The sequence below is a fragment of the Rattus norvegicus genome, chromosome 9 (assembly GCF_021556685.1).
Source record: "Rattus norvegicus strain SHRSP/BbbUtx chromosome 9, alternate assembly SHRSP_T2T, whole genome shotgun sequence".
In the NCBI taxonomy this organism is placed as follows: Eukaryota; Metazoa; Chordata; class Mammalia; order Rodentia; family Muridae; genus Rattus; species Rattus norvegicus.
This window is the reverse complement of record NC_141542.1, coordinates 32771676-32787365: the sequence shown is the minus strand read 5'-3', so window position 1 is coordinate 32787365 and position 15690 is coordinate 32771676. Positions and strand designations below refer to the sequence as shown.

Genomic DNA, 15690 nt, shown 5'->3' with positions numbered 1-15690 from the left:
TTTTTTTTTTTTTTCAGAGCTGGGGACTGAACCCAGGGCCTTGCGCTTGCTAGGCAAGCGCTCTACCACTGAGCTAAATCCCCAACCCAGATAAGGTTTCTTAACGGCTCTCACCCACCCCCAAGCAGCCTAGACTGGCTGTCTAGCAAGAGATTCCTAAAAATCTACCTGTTTTCTACTCCTCAACACTTAGATTCCTAGTGTGTGATCCTATCACATCCAGGTTTGAATATGTGTGTTTTGGGCATTGAATTTGGTTCATTAATACTTACAGTAAAGCAGATACTTTGCTAACTGAGTAGTTTCTCTGCCTTTGTCAAAGTTCTATTGCTGTGAAGAAATACTATGACCACAGCAACTCTTATAAAAGAAAGCATTTAGGCACTTCCGGGATTTAGCAGGGGGAGTCCCAAACCGGCAGATCCCTACCCGCAGTAGCTCTCTGCTCCCAAACCCCGTGGGAGAGAGACCTCACCGCCTGGTCAGGTGGGCACTCCTGAGGCTGCAGAGCGGAAGAGACCACCAACACTGTCCACCCCTGCTCACATCCCTGGCCCAAGAGGAAACTGTATACGGCCTCTGGGTCCCCGTAGAGGAGGGCCCAGGAGCAGCAGATCCACTGCGACTGAGACACCGCCAGAACATGAAGGGACCGACCGGATAAACAGTTCTCTGCACCCAAATCCCATGGGAGGGAGAACTAAACCTTCAGAGAGGCAGACACGCCTGGGAAACCAGAAGAGACTGCACTTTGCACACATCTCTGACGCCAGAGGAAAACACCAAACGCCATCTGGAACCCTGGTGCACGGAAGCTCCCAGAAAGGGCGGCGCAGATCTTCCTGGTTGCTGCTGCCGTGGAGAGCTCGTAAGCAACACCCCACGAGCAAACTTGAGCCTCGGGACCACAGGTAAGACCAACTTTTCTGCTGCAAGTGACCTGCCTGGTGAACTCAAGACACAGGCCACAGGAACAGCTGAAGACCTGTAGATAGGAAAAACTACACTCCCGAAAGCAGAACACTCTGTCCCCATAACTGGCTGAAAGAAAACAGGAAAACAGGTCTACAGCACTCCTGACACACAGGCTTATAGGACAGTCTAGCCACTGTCAGAAATAGCAGAACAAAGTAACACCAGAGATAATCTGATGGCGAGAGGCAAGCGCAGGAACCCAAGCAACAGAAACCAAGACTACATGGCATCATCGGAGCCCAATTCTCCCACCAAAGCAAACACGGAATATCCAAACACACCAGAAAAGCAAGATCTAGTTTCAAAATCATATTTGATCATGATGCTGGAGGACTTCAAGAAAGACATAAAGAACTCCCTTAGAGAAACACAGGAAAACATTAATAAACAAGTAAAAGCCTACAGAGAGGAATCGCAAAAATGCCTGAAAGAATTCCAGGAAAACACAATCAAACAGTTGAAGGAATTAAAAATGGAAATAGAAGCAATCAAGAAAGAACACATGGAAACAACCCTGGATATAGAAAACCAAAAGAAGAGACAAGGAGCTGTAGATACGAGCTTCACCAACAGAATACAAGAGATGGAAGTGCGAATCTCAGGAGCAGAAGATTCCATAGAAATCATTGACTCAACTGTCAAAGATAATGTAAAGCAGAAAAAGCTACTGGTCCAAAACAAAAGGTAATCCAGGACTCAATGAGAAGATCAAACCTAAGGATAATAGGTATAGAAGAGAGTGAAGACTCCCAGCTCAAAGGACCAGTAAATATCTTCAACAAAATCATAGAAGAAAACTTCCCTTACCTAAAAAAAGAGATAACCATAGGCATACAAGAAGCCTACAGAACTCCAAATAGATTGGACCAGAAAAGAAACACCTCCCGTCACATAATAGTCAAAACACCAAATGCACAAAATAAAGAAAGAATATTAAAAGCAGTAAGCGAAAAAGGTCAAGTAATATATAAAGGCAGACCTATCAGAATCGCACCAGACTTTTCGCCAGAAACTATGAAAGCCAGAAGATCCTGGACTGATGTCATACAGACCCTAAGAGAACACAAATGCCAGCCCAGGTTACTGTATCCTGCAAAACTCTCAATTAACATAGATGGAGAAACCAAGATATTCCATGACAAAACCAAATTTACACAATATCTTTCTACAAATCCAGCACTACAAAGGATAATAAATGGTAAAGCCCAACATAAGGAGGCAAGCTATACCCTAGAAGAAGCAAGAAACTAATCGTCTTGGCAACAAAACAAAGAGAATGAAAGCACACAATCATAACCTCACATCCAAATATGAATATAACGGGAAGCAATAATCACTATTCCTTAATATCTCTCAACATCAATGGCCTGAACTCCCCAATAAAAAGACATAGATTAACAAACTGGATACGCAACAAGGACCCTGCATTCTGCTGCCTACAGGAAACATACCTCAGAGACAAAGACAGACACTACCTCAGAGTGAAAGGCTGGAAAACAACTTTCCAAGCAAATGGTCGGAAGAAGCAAGCTGGAGTAGCCATTCTAATATCAAATAAAATCAATTTTCAACTAAAAGTCATCAAAAAAGATAAGGAAGGACACTTCATATTCATCAAAGGAAAAATCCACCAAGATGAACTCTCAATCCTAAATATCTATGCCCCAAATACAAGGGCACCTACATACGTAAAAGAAACCTTACTAAAGCTCAAAACACACATTGCACCTCACACAATAATAGTAGGAGATTTCAACACCCCACTCTCATCAATGGACAGATCATGGAAACAGAAATTAAACAAAGACATAGACTGACTAAGAGAAGTCATGAGCCAAATGGACTCAACAGATATTTATAGAACATTCTATCCTAAAGCAAAAGCATATACCTTCTTCTCAGCTCCTCATGGTACTTTCTCCAAAATTGACCATATAATTGGTCAAAAGACGGGCCTCAACAGGTACAGAAAGATAGAAATAATCCCATGCGTGCTATCGGACCCCCACGGCCTAAAACTGGTCTTCAATAACAATAAGGGAAGAATGCCCACATATACGTGGAAATTGAACAATGCTCTACTCAATGATAACCTGGTCAAGGAAGAAATAAAGAAAGAAATTAAAGACTTTTTAGAATTTAATGAAAATGAAGGTACAACATACCCAAACTTATGGGACACAATGAAAGCTGTGCTAAGAGGAAAACTCATAGCGCTGAATGCCTGCAGAAAGAAACAGGAAAGAGCATATGTCAGCAGCTTGACAGCACACCTAAAAGCTCTAGAACAAAAAGAAGCAAATACACCCAGGAGGAGTAGAAGGCAGGAAATAATCAAACTCAGAGCTGAAATCAACCAAGTAGAAACAAAAAGGACCATAGAAAGAATCAACAGAACCAAAAGTTGGTTCTTTGAGAAAATCAACAAGATAAATAAACCCTTAGCCAGACTAACGAGAGGACACAGAGAGTGTGTCCAAATTAACAAAATCCGAAATGAAAAGGGAGACATAAGTACAGATTCAGAGGAAATTCAAAAAAATCATCAGATCTTACTATAAAAGCCTATATTCAACAAAACTTGAAAATCTGCAGGAAATGGACAATTTCCTAGACAGATACCCGGTACCGAAGTTAAATCAGGAACAGATAAACCAGTTAAACAACCCCATGACACCTAAGGAAATAGAAGCAGTCATTAAAGGTCTCCCAGCCAAAAAGAGCCCAGGTCCAGACGGGTTTAGTGCAGAATTCTATCAGACCTTCACAGAAGACTTCATACCAATATTATCCAAACTATTCCACAAAATTGAAACAGATGGAGCACTATCGAATTCCTTCTATGTAGCCATAATTACTCTTATACCTAAACCACAAAAAGACACAACAAAGAAAGAGAACTTCAAACCAATTTCCCTTATTAATATTGACACAAAAATATTCAATAAAATTCTGGCAAACCGAATGCAAGAGCACATCAAAACAATCATCCACCATGATCAAGTAGGCTTCATCTCAGGCATGCAGGGATGGTTTAATATACGGAAAACCATCAACGTGATCCATTATATAAACAAACTGAAAGAACAAAACCACATTTCATTAGATGCTGAGAAAGCATTTGACAAAATTCAACACCCCTTCATGATAAAAGTCCTGGAAAGAATAGGAATTCAAGGCCCATACCTAAACATAGTAAAAGCCATATACAGCAAACCAGTTGCTAACATTAAACTAAATGGAGAGAAACTTGAAGCAATCCCACTAAAATAAGGGACTAGACAAGGCTGCCCACTCTCTCCCTACTTATTCAATATAGTTCTTGAAGTTCTAGCCAGAGCAATCAGACAACAAAAGGAGGTCAAGGGGATACAGATCGGAAAAGAAGAATTCAAAATATCACTATTTGCAGATGATATGATAGTATATTTAAGTGATCCCAAAAGTTCCACCAGAGAACTACTAAAGCTGATAAACAACTTCAGCAAAGTGGCTGGGTATAAAATTAACTCAAATAAATCAGTAGCTTTCCTCTACACAAAAGAGAAACAACTGAGAAAGAAATTAGGGAAACGACACCCTTCATAATAGACCCAAATAATATAGAGTACCTCAGTGTGACTTTAACCAAGCAAGTAAAAGATTTGTACAATAAGAACTTCAAGACTCTGAAGAAAGAAATTGAAGACGTCAGAAGATGGAAAGATCTCCCATGCTCATGGATTGGCAATATTAATATAGTAAAAATGGCCATTTTACCAAAAGCGATCTACAGATTCAATGCAATCCCCATCAAAATACCAATCCAATTCTTCAAAGAGTTAGAACAATTTGCAAATTCATCTGGAATAACAAAAAACCCAGGATAGCTAAAACTATCCTCAACAATAAAAGGACTTCAGGGGGAATCACTATCCCTGAACTCAAGCAGTATTACAGAGCAATAGTGATAAAAACTGCATGGTATTGGTACAGAGACAGACAGACAGACCAATGGAACAGAATTGAAGACCGAGGAATGAACCCACAAACCTATGGGCACTTGATTTTTGACAAAGGAGCCAAAACCATCCAATGGAAAAAAGACAGCATTTTCAGCAAATGGTGCTGGTTCAACTGGAGGTCAACATGTAGAAGAATGCAGATCGATCCATGCTTATCACCCTGTACAAAGCTTAAGTCCAAGTGGATCAAGGACCTCCACATCAAACCAGATACACTCAAACTAATAGAAGAAAAACTAGGGAAGCATCTGGAACACATGGGCACTGGAAAAAATTTCCTGAACAAAACACCAATGGCTTATGCTCTAAGATCAAGAATCGACAAATGGGATCTCATAAAACTGCAAAGCTTCTGTAAGGCAAAGGACACTGTGGTTCGGGCAAAACGGCAACCAACAGATTGGGAAAAGATCTTTACCAGTCCTACAACAGATAGAGGCCTTATATCCAAAATATTCAAAGAACTCAAGAAGTTAGACCGCAAGGAAACAAATAACCCTATTAAAACATGGGGTTCAGAGCTAAACAAAGAATTCACAGGTGAGGAATGCCGAATGGCTGAGAAACACCTAAAGAAATGTTCAACATCTTTAGTCATAAGGGAAATGCAAATCAAAACAACCCTGAGATTTCACCGCACACCAGTGAGAATGGCTAAGATCAAAAACTCAGGTGACAGCAGATGCTGGCGAGGATGCGGAGAAAGAGGAACACTCCTCCATTGTTGGTGGGATTGCAGACTGATACAACCATTCTGGAAATCAGTCTGGGGTTCCTCAGAAAATTGGACATTGAACTGCCTGAGGATCCAGCTATACCTCTCTTGGGCATATACCCAAAAGATGCCCCAACATATAAAAAAGACACGTGCTCCACTATGTTCATAGCAGCCTTATTTATAATAGCCAGAAGCTGGAAAGAACCCAGATGCCCTTCAACAGAGGAATGGATACAGAAAATGTGGTACATCTACACAATGGAATATTACTCAGCTATCAAAAACAATGACTTTATGAAATTCGTAGGCAAATGGTTGGAACTGGAAAATATCATCCTGAGTGAGGTAACCCAATCACAGAAAAACACACATGGTATGCACTCATTGATAAGTGGCTATTAGCCCAAATGTTTGAATTACCCTAGATGCCTAGAACAAATGAAACTCAAGACGGATGATCGAAATGTGAATGCTTCACTCCTTCTTTAATAGGGTAACAAGAATACCCTTTGCAGGGAATAGAGAGGCAAAGATTAAAACAGATACAGAAGGAACACCCATTCAGAGCCTGCCCCACATGTGGCCCATACATATACAGCCACCCAATTAGACAAGATGGATGAAGCAAAGAAGTGCAGGCCGACAGGAGCCGGATGTAGATCACTCCTGAGAGACACAGCCAGAATACAGCAGACACAGAGGCGAATGCCAGCAGCAAACCACTGAACTGAGAATAGGACCCCCGTTGAAGGAATCAGAGAAAGAACTGGAAGAGCTTGAAGGGGCTCGAGACCCCATATGTACAACAATGCCAAGCAACCAGAGCTTCCAGGGACTAAGCCACTACCTAAAGACTATACATGGACTGACCCTGGACTCTGACCTCATAGGTAGCAATGAATATCCTAGTAAGAGCACCAGTGGAAGGGGAAGCCCTGGGTCCTGCTAAGACTGAACCCCCTGTGAACGTAATTGTTGGGGGAGGGCGGCAATGGGGGGAGGATGGGGAGGGGAACACCCATAAAGAAGGGGAGGGGGAGGGATTAGGGGGATGTTTGCCCGGAAGCCGGGAAAGGGAATAACACTCGGAATGTAAATAAGAAATACTCAAGTTAATAAAAAAAAAAAAAAAGAGAACTCATCACTTTTTTAAACACACACACACACACACACACACACAAAAGAAGGCATTTAATTGGGGCTGACTTACAGTTCAGAAGTTTAGCCCATTGTCAGCATGGTGGGAAGCATTGTGGAACTCAGGTGGTCACAGTGCTTGAGAATATCTGCAAGCTCTAGATCCAGATCTATAGGCAGCAGGCAGCAGGCAGAGAGTGAGACTGGGCCTGGCTTATGCTTCTGAAACCTCAAAGCCCAGCCCCTAGTAACACACTTCCTCCAACAAAACCACACCTACTTCAATAAGGCCACACCTCCTAATAGATTCACTCCCTACAAGCTTATGGGAGCCATTTTCTTGGCCAAACAACTATACCAACCTTGATTGATTGATTGATTGATTGATTGATTGATTGATTGAGTCTTGCTAAGTTGATCATGTTGTCCTTGAGTTTGGGATCTGCCTGCTTCAGCCTTCCAAGTGGCTAGGATTACAGGCCTCCAAACCAGGCTCTGATCCTGTTTTGTTTTGTTTTGTTTTACAATTTATCGATTGATCAATCGATTGATTGATTGATTTGAGCACACTATAGCTTTCTTCAGACACACCAGAAGAGGGCATCAGATCCCATTACAGATGATTGTGAGCCATTATCACCACATGGTTGCTGGGAATTGAACTCAGGGCCCTGAAAGAACAGTCAGTGCTCTTAATCGATGAGCCATCTCTCCAGCCTCCATTGGGCAACTTTTTAAAATGCTTTATTCGCCACAATTCCATCTCCCAGTAACCATAACCCAGTAGTATAAGGAAGCCCATTTTCAATGTTATGAAATGATGCTAAATGACCCAAGCAACACCTTGCAATCTCAGCCGCCATTGTTGCTTTGCGCGTGCCCATAATCTGCCGCTCTCCTCAGATGCCCTCTCTTATCACCAAAACTCTTCCCAAGCCAGCAGCTTTTCCTTCCCTCCTTCCCTTTCCTCCCCGTGCCTGTCTCTTCTTTCTTGCTGTCTTCCCTCTTGTTCTCCTCCACTTTCTTTTCCACCTTGTTGTGCCAATGGACTCCAATGTCCCTTCTCACTCTTTCCCTGAAGCCAGCCTGTAGCTTCTGTGCTCAAAAACAAGTGTGATGCTTCCCTCATCCCACCAACCCCGTGAACTCTCCTTTACCCCGTGACAGCCCCTGACCCAGAATCCTGTCTGTTGGACTGTGGGAGGTTTTCATGGTTCAAAACAGAGCCATGCATGGATGAGTCCCAGCTCTGGGTTTCCACCAGATTCTTCTAGGGCTCAAGTCACCCGAGTCCTAGGTAGCAGCTGGTCATCCATGCAGCTACAAAACCATGTCTCTTGCTCTTCTGAGCCTCATTGTTTATCACTCCCCTTGGTAGCACAAGGGGTAGTTCTGGGGCAGGAAATAGCCGCACATCTAAGGATTTGAACATTCCAAAAGTTTTCCAAGCATGCTTTCACAAAAAACAACCGTGACAACAATAAATCTCCACGAAGACATGTTTTCCATGTATTATATGTGCTGCCCTGTGCTCTCAAGGGCCCTAGAGTCAATGGGAAGTGTTAAAGAACCTGCCTGTCCTCCACAGAAGATGGATTTGCCTTGGTACTTTTACAAAAGCACCAAAGGACAAAATAGCCACAGAGAGTTCCCGTGCTGGGCCCTGGGCAGCAGGATTGTAAATTACAATATGACTGTGAGTCTCTCGAAGGAAGCAAGATATGGAAATTTGCTAGCAGCTGTACCCCAAAGAGGCCAGAGTTTGACCTGGCGTATTCACTGGGTGAGGAGTTCAGATGGTTGCCAGAGCTTTAGAATAACTCAACTTTTCTCGTATATGCCTGTCTCCCTTTCTGAGGCCATGATAGTAGGAGGCATGAGTGTTCTAGATGAAATATTCTTTGAGAATTTTGTCTATCTATAGATAGATGATATAGATATAGATATAGATGACATCTATGCCTCACTTAATCCATCTGTTAATGGGAAAATCAATGTTTATATTTATTCTCAAGACATTATAGATTTCTACATATGTGACAAGTCAGATGTCCAGACTATCTTCCTGAGACATGTATGTGTGTATGTGTACATATACATACATATCTCACAAATGTGTCAATTATATACTTTATACATATATTACCGTTATTGTAGTTCAGGGGCTTTAAGATGGTTGAAGAACTTTATAGCCTGGAGCTAATGAGATAGCTCAGTTGGAAAAGTGTTTCCACGCAGGCATGTGATCCTGAGTTTGACCCCTAGCATCCTTATAGAAAGCCAGGCAGGGTGGGGCCCACTTGTAAGCCCAGCACCGGGGAGGCAGAGACAGGAGAATCCACGAGGTTTGCTGGGCTGCCAGCCTAGCTTAATCAGACAAATCCCAAGTTCAGTGGGAGAGAATGTCTCAAAACACAAAGTGGACAGAATCCTGAAGAACACTACCCAAGCTTGACCTATGGCCTCCACATGTACGCATGAGCACACACACATGAACACACACACACACACACACACACACACACACACACAAATCATCCATGTGAAGGAACCTGATGAATCCTTGGCACAGAAGGGGCACTCATCGATACCAGTCCCAGATCATGGCATGAAGACAAGAGGAATATACCATGACACATTAGCTGGCATTTTAATAAAACTCTTGGCTGACTGGAGAGCTGTCTCAGTGGTTAAGAGCACTGACTGCTCTTCCAGAGGTCCTGAGTTCAATTCTCAGCAACCACATGGTGGCTCACAACCATCTGTGATGAGATCTGGTGCCCTCTTTGGTGTGTCTGAAGTCAGCTACAGTGTACTTATATATAATATATTAATCTTTAAAAAAAAAGAAAACTCTTTACATACAGTTGGGGAGGGGCCTGCATAGAATCCAAGACCAGAACCAAGAAAACATGTGGAGCTTCTTGACAGAGCAAAGTGTGGATGTGGGAGAGCAAGAGGAGCTAGGACTGGGTAAAAAAAAAAAAAAGCCAGAATTGTCACTATTATATCAGGAAGTCAGGTACCAAGAAGTGACAGATGCAAACTGTCGTAAGTGACAATGATCCACTTGGTTCTTGCTAAATTAATTAGATGAGGAAACCAGCAGGCTGGGAAACCAGCTAGGAGCCTGAGCAGTCCCCACATGGACCCTGGACATGAGTAAGACAGGGACAAAACTTGGGTACGCTTGCCCAAGGTCATTTGAGAAACAGAAGGAAAGAGATCCAGGTACTCATGCAACTTGGAGAAGTGGATAAAGGCAGGTTAAGAAAGAAAGGAACAAGACCTATGCAAGAGCAAGTCAACATCAGTCAGCATTCTAGCAAGCAGCACTAACTGTACTAGGCAGCTTTCAGATAGAGAGAGGTAGAAAGAGAGAGAGAGATGGAGCGGCATGGAGAATGTATTGAAAGTTCTCTGGGAAGAGGAGGAGGGGGGGAGGTGGAGGCAAATATGATCAAGATATATTGTATACATATATGAAACTATGAAAAAATAAATAAAAGATATCTTTAGGAAGAGAAAGGGAGGTTCTTGGTTTGTAGTTCTAGGTACCATCATGGTGGGCAAGGAATGGAGGCAAAACTGAGGCAGCTGCTCGCCTCGCCTCAGATCTTGTCTTTAGCCAGGAAGCAGCGAGCGATGGATGTCGGTGCTCAGCCTGCTTTGTCATCTGTTCACAGCGGAACCCAGCTAACGCAGTGCTGTGTGTGCCTCATACTTACGGTGGGTCTCCCCCTTTCAATTGATCTTCTCTGGAGATGTCCTCATGGGCACACCCGGTGCTGAGACTCCTGAAAGGGCTTTAAATCACAGTCAGGTTTATAATGAACGCTCCACTGGGAATTGTCATGGCGGGGAGAGGGTCTTCAAGTGAACGTTCTTATCGTTTAGCAGTAATGAAAATGCCAACTGCAAAGTTCTTGACCTGGACTTTCTGACCTAAATTGGGAAGAGTGCTTTGAGGCCTGACACTGGAAAATGCTTTCCAATTTCTCTTTGGCTTCTGAATGATTGGGTGGGAACCAGAAGCAGGGAGAGAGAGCATCCTGGATGCATGGAGCCCCTGGACATGCTGGAGTCCTCATACCTCTCATTGGAAGCAAAGTCCTTACTAGAGCAGGTCTCTGGTTGCCTGTGAGGTTGGGTGCATGGGCCCTTTGTGATCTTCATCCAAACATGCTATGCCTTTCTGAGCCTGTAGCAGAGAGCCTGGGGATTCCTTGGGATACTATGGTGTATAGTGTGAGGAAATAGATTGGTGGTGGACTGAGAGGAAGGGCTGGGTTCTCTCTGGCTCATGTGTGAGGTTGATGTAGGTTCAGTTTTAGACTTAACATTGGGAGAGTGTTTTTTTTTTTTTTAATCTGACTTTTCATTTGACCATTCAAAGGTGAGATACGATCAAATTAAGGTTAATTTTTCTTGACTCCTGATACACATCAGTGTGTGTGTGTGTGTGTGTGTGTGTGTGTGTGTGTGTGTGTGTGTGCGCGTGCGTGTGCGTGCATGTGTGTGGTTTATGGGTGGTTGTGCATATATACACACAGAGGCCAGAGCACAACCTTGGTGTTCCTCAGTTACTTCCCTCCATTTTTCTTGACACGGGGCCTCTCTGGCCTGGACTCCAAGTCAGCCAGGCTGGTTAGCCAGTGAGGTCTAAGGATCCACCCGCCTCCACCTGCCTAGTGCTGGGATATAAACGTGTCCACCATACTTACGTATTTCATGAAGGCTGTAGGACTGGACTCAAAGCCTCATGTTTGGAACACAAGCGCTTGACCAACCAGCTGTCTCGCTCGTCTGCCTTACTTTTGTTACTGGACATACCAGACATGTGACTAAGGGCTTTCACAGAAGATCCGAACTGCTTCACAGCAACACTATAGAGAAATACCTTACCTCTAGTTTACAGATCTACTATGTGTGCCATTCAGAGTTTCAGTGACTCCCTCCCTCGAGTAAGAAAGTGTCCCATTCAACATTCTGGCCTTAAGTCCCCACATGCTGGTCTTCAAGGTGTTTCTGTTTCTTGCTCATGGGGTCTTATTTTACGACGTGGGTCTGTGTACGTGTGTGTGTGTGTGTGTGTGTGTGTGTGTGTGTGTGTGTGTGTTCTTGTGTGTGCGTCTGTGTGTGAGTGCAGGTATGGCTGTGCATGGGTGTGAGTGTGTGTTCCTCGATGTGTATGAGTACGTGTGTATGCATATTGACGAAAGTGCAGAGATTGGAGGCCAGGCTCAGGTATTAGTCCTTTGCTTCTCCCCTCTTGCTTGAGATGGGATCTCTTACGCACTGCTGTGTTTGACAGGCTAGCTGGCAGGAAAGCTGATGAAAGATTCTCCCGTCTCTGCCTTCCATCTCCTGGTGGGGGCGCTCTAGAATTATAGGCCTTTGAGTTACTCTGTCTGCCTGCCTGTCTGTCTGTCTGCCTGCCTGCCTGCCTGCCTGCCTGTCTGTCTGTCTGTCTGTCTGTCTGTCTGTCTGTCTGTCTGTCTTTCACTTCATTCCCTTTAAAAACATGGTTTCTAGGATTCTGAGCTCAGGCTACCAAAAGTTCTTTCCTCAGACATCTTCCCAGCCCTCCTCTCACAACCCTAGCATAGCTTTAAGGAAAGAGGAAGATTGGATATTAGTTCCATCCCCCCCCCAAGGAAAGACTGATGCAGGGGGCTGGTTCTGACTTCTTGGACTACAGTGGATACCTCAAACAAACGATCTTCTCTGGACTTCACCATCCATTGTTCCATCATCTGTGATATTAACCTTCTCCTCCACCCATACCTGTTGTGTGAGCCACAGCCTGGAATTCTAGCAGCTTTCTCTTGTATAACGACCTTTCCTAACCCCAAAAGGAGAATGGAACCTTTAGATGGCATCAGCGGAGCAGTGTCACAGCCATGGTACAGACAGTGATACCCAGTGGGCCTTCTGGGAAGTGTCAAGGAACAAGCAGAAGAGTGGGTGTCTTTCTATGCTCATCACTCGGAGGTCGAGGGAGGGGCAATGAGAGTGAAATCATTAGCAATGAAGACTCACTGCCACCAGCAAACTCCCTTCTCCTGGGTGAAGTTGGCAGGTGCCCTTTTGCAGGTGGGAGATCCATTCATGCATCAACTTAAGCCCTGCTTCTGAGAACCCTCCGATCCCTTCCGTTGCTAGGCAAAATCAGTATTGTTTGCTTAAACAGCTGCGATTAAGACCCAGCGCTGTTTGTGGCACTGAGAGGCCAACTTTCCAGATATGTCTTTTTCAGATAAGTGCTTTGAGACTGGCAGCGACTTGTGGGAAAGGAGAGGGGAAATCCTGGTTAGCTAGTGTCTCCTGGGCCTGAGGATGGACATCACTCAACACCAGTGACACCTGGAATGTTCTACTGTCCCCTCAGGGCAGTGTGGGCCAGAACGACCCAGACACACAATACAAAGAGTGGAGGGGGTGAAGACAAAGAGAACACAACTGAGCTGTCAGGAGGTAGTTGGTTCACATGGCAGAGAAGGGGGCAGGTCATCTACGACACAGACAGAAGGAGGGACTCTGCAGTCTGACCCTCCTGAGTTCCTTTCCCAGGCTCCAAGGTCTTCAGGATAAGAAGCAGATAGAAAAGCAGAGTTTGCTATTACCTTCTTTCTGGTTTCAATCGGTTTTAGATTTCTTTGTTTTCTTTTATGTACATAGTGTTTTTTCTTCCTGTGCATAGACTTTATGTGTGTACATACTGGGCCTGCAGGAGTCAGAAGAGAGCATCCTTGGAACTGTCCTTACAGACAACTCAGAGCAGTCGTGTGGGTGCTGGGGTCCAAACCCAGGTCCTCTGCAAGAGCAGTGTGTTCTCAATCCCTGGCCCATCTCTAGGACCTAGAGTGACATTTCTGACTCCAAGCTTCCTTTCTGCCATAGTGGAACTAGATAGTAACGCATTGGTACCTGAGTTGCTGGGTGACTTGCCTTACTCGCTAGGGTTCCTGTAGCCTTGATACTGTCCTAAGATCCATGAAGAAAACCATTGCCAAACGGGAGTCATCTTAAGTTCCTCTAGTGAGCCAAGAGGGCTGCAACTCACTCAGGGACTCCGAATTCATTTGCCCTTCCCAGAGCAACGGTTGCGGGATGGCTGCTTTATACCTCTTTCATCCCATTTGAGTCTCTGCTCAACATCTAGAACTTTAAAAAGATCTTTTCTAGCATCTTATATTGTTGTTGTTGCTGCTGTTGTAAGAGCAAACTATCCAGCTCAGGACCCCCAAGAGCTAGCACAAAGGAGGTTTATCTGCCCCAGAATGACAAAGGACAGGGGATAAGAAACAAATTCAAGAGACAGAGAATGAGGGAGAAGGGAAAAAGGAGAAGAGGGCACGGATATTTGTTTTGGAGGACGAAGGTCGGCCTCTGGATAGAGAGGAGACAGAGGCGTTAATGGGGAAAATGGCAGTTCATAAAGTTACAAGAAGAAACTCCGTGTTAGGATGAGGTGTTTAATTTTAATTGGGTATGTTGATGAGGTGAGCCAAAATAAGATTTCGGTTGCTGGACTTCAGTACTTTGATAGCTGGACCTTGGTAGTCAGTCTCAGGAGGAAGTGGCCAAATAAGGGATTCGGCCTTGTGGGCTGGTCTTAGGAATGCAACCTGACAGGTTTTAGCAAAGCAGAGGGAATGGGGGAGAAGGGAAAGGCCTGCCAGACTCATGCTTGAACTGACTAGAGTCCCTTCAGTATTTAGTATTATTGTTGTTGTTGTTGTTGTTGTCATTATTATCTTATTACTCCTTTGCTCTGCTTCCTTACTCTTTTTGATTTCCTGCAGAACTGTCTGATAGTAAGATAGAGCCTGACCACTTGCTTCCAACCGAGGAGGGAGATGTCATGGGGACAGGACTTCTTTTCTTAAGAAGCTTTGCTCCTTTTATTGTCTATATCTGGGGCATCCAGCACCTCGCAGAGAAACAGGCACCCAATGAACGATAAATCTGCAAGAAAATCAATAAATCAAGAAACAGACGTGTGTAACGTCAGCAAGGTTGTCCTGAGTTTAGATTTCTAAGACATTTATGATGCTGATCGACTTCAGGGAAGTTTTCAAGGTCATCACACTTTTACTATTAATAGTTTTGTTTTTGAACTCAACATTAAAAAAACTAAAATTTTAAGTTTATTTCAAGGCCGCATTTAGCAATAATATCATACTTTTCTAGAGCTTTCTGATTGTTTTTCTATCTTCTTCCACTCGAGTTGGAACAGTGGGTGATTCAAAGGAAATGGACTTTGGAGTCAGCAAAATGTCCTTTTTATTCTTAGCTCAGATATTGCCATGAGATTTCAACTCTTTGCACCTCAGTCTTGCCATCTGTAAAATGGAAGTAAGCATATTGCCCTTTAACCTACCAGGCAAGAGCAATTGGCAAGGGCTATTGCTACTGTTGCTACTTCATCTGCTCTTTACCCATAACACTAAAAGGAGGAGAAAGTCGAAAGTCAGTATCAGCTCTTTTGAGTAATCTGGGTAAACAGCAGGGGCTGTTCTTCCAGTGAATCTGAGTTCTGTTCCCAGCACCCACATGGGGACAGCTTACACCACTCACAACTCCTGCCCTACAGGATCTGACGCCCACGTCTGGCCTCCAAGGGTACTGCGTGGACATGCCATACTCACATTTAAGCAAATAAAAACAAACCTTCAAGACACAAGAGGCTCAGCAAATATAGCAAGAGAGTACCCATTGGCCATGAGGAGGAACAAGAGACGACTGACTATAAAAGTCAAAACAAGTGAAAACCTAGTCTGCTAATGTCTGTTCTCTAGGGTCACTTTCTCGGTTTTATCCTTTGGTTTAGAATGTTAGCTCGCCAGCCAC

At 43.9% G+C, this 15690-nt stretch overlaps 1 protein-coding gene across 15 annotated transcripts in view; it reads left to right on the top strand.

Moving 5' to 3' along the window:
• Adgrf5 (adhesion G protein-coupled receptor F5) overlaps window positions 1-15690 on the top strand; it is a 106375-nt gene that overhangs the window by 49408 nt on the left and 41277 nt on the right.